This window comes from Corylus avellana, chromosome 4, assembly GCF_965113065.1.
Source record: "Corylus avellana chromosome 4, dhCorAvel1.hap1.2, whole genome shotgun sequence".
NCBI classification, from domain to species: Eukaryota; Viridiplantae; Streptophyta; class Magnoliopsida; order Fagales; family Betulaceae; genus Corylus; species Corylus avellana.
This window is the reverse complement of record NC_142493.1, coordinates 23,720,021-23,725,082: the sequence shown is the minus strand read 5'-3', so window position 1 is coordinate 23,725,082 and position 5,062 is coordinate 23,720,021. Positions and strand designations below refer to the sequence as shown.

At 34.7% G+C, this 5,062-nt stretch overlaps 1 long non-coding RNA gene across 1 annotated transcript; it reads right to left on the bottom strand.

The window, feature by feature from the left end:
- Window positions 1-1,154: 1,154 nt before the first annotated feature.
- On the bottom strand, window positions 1,155-2,735 carry LOC132179309 (uncharacterized). The gene is made up of 2 exons (XR_009439906.2): window positions 2,467-2,735; window positions 1,155-1,462 (listed from the first exon to the last, which is right to left on the bottom strand). It is a non-coding gene; the product is annotated as an uncharacterized LOC132179309 (long non-coding RNA).
- Between the last annotated feature and the right edge of the window lie 2,327 nt (window positions 2,736-5,062).

The window sequence follows — 5,062 nt, the reverse complement described above, 5'->3', positions numbered from 1 at the left end:
ATAAACTTGTCTATCTGATATAAGTTCATGATATATATGTTAATTGTCTTTCTTTATAATTAGATGTGTAGAGATCAGTAGAGAAACAAACAAGAGCACCAGGAAGATGATCATATCATGCATGGTGGAAATACAGAGGTTATAATATTTGAAAATGTAAATAAAAAATCAGAAAAAAAAAAACCCTTCAAGCACTGTAACCAATGCTTGAAAATTACAATTCGAGATAATTAAAGACCCCATGTACACACACATGTTCTGAGTCCCTTGGACTTTTTTGAACCACTTACAGGAGAAGCATTATTAATAGTACATGAATTTTTTCAAATATTCCTACAACAATTTCTATTGTTTTTTGGCCTTCCCCCCATTGCAATTGTATGCTCAAAGGTTGCCAAAGATATTAGAGGCTCCTGGCCTAGCCTCTTCAAGTTCTTGTATGATTTGTATAGCTTGCATGTAAATAATTACAAAAAGAGCAATTAAGAAAGATAGTCTCAGATTTTGCCAGAAGGTTATAGGGATCAGGCTATGCTTTGAAGACAGTACAAGCACGCACAAATGCATATATGTACTTGTTTCTTCACTGATCTCTCTCTTTCAACCATTGATTGAACCAAGCCCTTCTCGGTGAAAGGAACAAGTAACCGTAATGGCAGTGACCATAAATAAAGCTTTTCCCTGGACTCTCCTAAAATGGGTATGTGACAAGCCCTGCCCTAATTAATCCCTACCTAATGTCCTTAATGAATGATAGATGACAAATGAAAGCACAATAGTGAGTCAATAGTGACGTTTTTATCATTTGGTACGAGGGGAAAAATGACAGCCATATGCAATCCTGTCAAGCAAGAGGGTCCATAGGTTTCACATGCTAGAGTAAGAAAATTTCATCAACATATTGTGTATTAATTATGCTTTCTTAATAAAGAAAATTAACTTAGACCTACCTTTCTCTTCAACAAACTACTTAGAGCTGTGCTTCAGCCAAAATGATCCACTTTGTTTCTGATTAGCTAGGCTCAAAATCAAAGCACTTCAAATGGGTGTTGATTTATGCCTCCAATTTCAATTTAGGAACTTGTCTCAAAACCATCATTTTAGCGGCAGAAAGAACAGAAGTAAAAATTTTAAACTAGTGTTAAGCATTCAAAGGAGTGAAAGGTTTATTCATTAAAACCACTATCATCATCTTCTTATACTTAAATCTTTTACTCCATCAGGCTTGAAGGAAATACAAGAGGCACAGTACAGTTATGTCATCATCTAAATTACCTAAAGCCAAACAAATGAATAACATCCATAAGGAATAAACTAGATAGATTCTGAACTGAGAATAAACCTCAGCTTATACAAATTTATGTACTATATCCCATTGCTAAGTCATCTGTATCAGATATATATATTCGCTTCATCCCAAGCTGTCTCTCCCTCGATCTCTCCCTCGCTATATTTTTTCCACCTGCGCTTTGATAACTTAAGTTGGAGGAGCAAAAAAAGAAAGAAAGAAAGAAAGAAAGAAAAAAAATAGATATATCATTTTGAGGGCGATCTCGATTTAATGATATCTGGCCATCTCAATTATTTTGCACAGAATTCAAGTATACCCACCAATTCTCTCTCTCTCTCTCTCTCTCTCCCTCTGATCCGTGGATTATTGATGGTTCAGTGAACAGGATTTAACCCACTTTGTAACATATCCTTAATTAATCGAATTAACCTGAGAGAAGAAAGTTCAAGTCCGAAAATCTCAGAATTTCAAAATCTCTCTCTGACAAGAAAACCCACTTCATAAAAACCCTAGCTTGACTAATAAGCTATGATTTGATCCCAAATCAACAAGATCAGAGAAGAAGATATATAGGGACCTTATACCTAGTTTAAAGAAGAGGTTCATATATAAACCTAAATGCGCAAATACCATTGTTTCAAAATTTAATGCAAAAAAAAAAAGGCAGCATCATGTCCATTAGAGGAGAAAACCTAAACAAACAGATAATGGGATAAAAAATTGCAGGCCATGCCAGTATATACCTGAAATGAGAGACATGTCCAGCATATATATGAAAAAAACCTAAGGAAACAGATCATAGTGAGATAAGTGAAGCATACACCCGAAATAAGAGATGCTTAATTAGCCAATTATTTAACAAAAGTGCTAGTGCGGCATCAAGGCTCAATCACCAAAGCAGCAGCAGGGGTGGTGGGGGATCTAGAAACCATCTAAGATGCACGGAGACGCGCAATTCTGTCACCTAAACCCTAACAATCCCAAGTAGGGATTTCTGTCGCTGAAAACCCTAACAACCATATATAAGCACTTAATATATTTTTTTGAAAATCTCTCAAAATAAAATAAATGGAGCTAGCACAGCAATCCACACACGAACAAGTACAAATACACATAAATTGGGAAAACCGGAGAAACCCAGATGCGTTTAAATCATGGATAAGAGGATTACATACCTTTTATAGGGATTGATCAAGGAAACCCTAATGGGCATGTGATTAAACAAAGAAATGGGAAATAGGGTTTGTGAGGGATTAATTAGGGTTTGTCATGCGGCCAACAACAGGTGAAACTACCGCATGATCTGATCTTTCCTCATCAAAAGAGGGAGGTTAAGATCATGCTGGCAGCTTCAACTGATAGTGGCGCACGTAATAAGAGACCCATCTTATCTTGCCTCTGGTTCTGCTAGGGTTTGATGGAGAAAAGAGGATAAAATGTTGGTATAAATAGAGGGGGATTGGGGGGGAAATGAAGGGAAATTATGGTTTTATTTGGGGACTGAAAAGAAAAGAAAAGAAAAAAACTAATAGATAAAAACAAAATGAACGATGTAATTAGTGGTCCCCAAGTGATGCAAATTGAATATTGTCACGCCAAAGATTAAAACCATGCAGTTTGCAGACATGTTTGGTGAGTGTTTCCATATATATACATATTGTAACAACAGCATTAATAGCTTTTGGGTTGGGGCTTGAGGCGGTGGGGGACCCGTTACAGTCATCTCTTTTTCTCTCTCTTTCCCATTCATGAGAACGAAGGCATCAAACCCTCTCAGCAAAGGGTGTATTGTATATATAGCTAGGGTGGGTGGGGGGACCATTCTGCATGGTTTCATTCATAGGTGTTGCATTAAGGCTAGCTCTCACACATAAAGAAGAAAGGAGAAAGCATCTCATTATCCTCAACACACAAGAAAATTATGTATTGATCATGTGATGATATGCATTTAATCCATATTCCATATAAGCATCTTTTCCTTGTTCATTGATATAGCCATTTCAATGCAAATTTTTTTTCTTTTTTTTTTGAATAGTTGGCACTCCTTCCTGCATTGGTTAATGCCAGCTGCACATGCTAGCTAGTTTTATTGGAAACATTTGATACCGACAATATATTAGGAAAGTGACTTCTTGTATGTTACAAAAAAGTTGCTTGTATTTTAGAAATCTCTATAGGTTTGCTTTTTGTTTCGTGTACAGTAGATGCACGCCATGATTGAGCCAAAATATGGTGCAAAATCACTCTCAAGAATCAAGCTTTTGGAGTAGAAATTAATAACTAACATGTTTAGTATTCTAAAACTCTCATCAGATTTGCCTAACCTTTTTCAGATTTCACTAATTCTCGAAAGCAACATGGAATAATTCTCTCTCTCTCTCTTATTTGAAAATTTTTTACCATTGGAACATATATATATATTCCTGTGTGCGGTTGATGCTGATAGCATCATAAGACGCTTCATTGTGTGTGAACTGCAGTGGGGGCAGCAAGGATATATATATATACGACACTCAGAAAGCCTAACCTATATCATAATATAAATATGGGCCTACGATTTACTTTCTAGCTTGGTCTAGCGTAAGTGTCTAATATTCTCCACTTATCTAATTTCCTATATGTGCATGCCAAATATATTGTTATTATGTCAAAAAGAAAAGAAAAAAGGAAAAAAGTATAATGTTATATTGAGAAATTAACTCATATTAAGAAAGAGAAGTTTCATAATATAATTAACGTACGTATCATGCATAACATGAAATAATCCATTTTGATCTCAATTCATGAATTGCTCTGTTGTTTTTTTCTTTTTCTTTTTTTTTTTCTTTTTTTTTTTGTTGTGTTTATAATTAGCTGCTGTCGTGGTTTATATCGTTATTTAATATATACACAAACCACATTTCTCATGGTAATGGATGTTAGCAAATTCGAATTCTTTAATTTGTGTATATTCTTGGAAACACTCACACAATGATAAAACAATGGAAGATGAATTGTTTATCACATGAATTGCATTTTTTGCCCACGCAAAACCACGAAGGCATCCAATGACGGATTTATATGCTTCTTTTATTTCTGTAGTGCCAATAATTACCCATTATCATGTTTTTTCGTTACAATTATTTTTGCAGCCGATCACAGCATTAATAGATTAATCTTTCTTGGCTTTCAATGTCCGAGTGATTTTGAGGGAACTATCACTACAACAAGAAATATGGTCATTAACAACGATATCATTAGCAGCAACCCCAAAGTCGCCACTGATAAGTATTTTTCAGTAGGAACTTTTGATAATTAATGCTAATAATAGCCTATTAGCGTTGACAAAAAAATTCGATGTTGATATGTCGTCGTCGTCGTCGCTAATAATTTGGCAGGAACTTTTTTCGTGCTCGGGCTGAAGCCAGAAGATATTAGTGACCACATTATCCCATTGGCAACGACAAATGTTGACATTAATAATAACACATCAAATGTTGAAGCTGATGCCTTTCTTAAGAAAAAAAAAATTAAAACAAGTCAGGGTCAATCCTAAAGTCGACACTGATGTCCTATTATTAGCGTTGATTTTAGGGTCATGCCTAATTTCTTTTTAAACACATCAGCGTCGACGTTGATACATGATTATCAGTGTCGACCCTACGCTAATGCATTTCTCAAAAAAAAAAAAAAAAAAAAAAATTCATGTTAGTCTTATTAAATTTTATTAAAAAATTAAAACCTGTAGAAAAGAAATTAATTCTTTATATATTATTAGTAAAGTTTTCTATT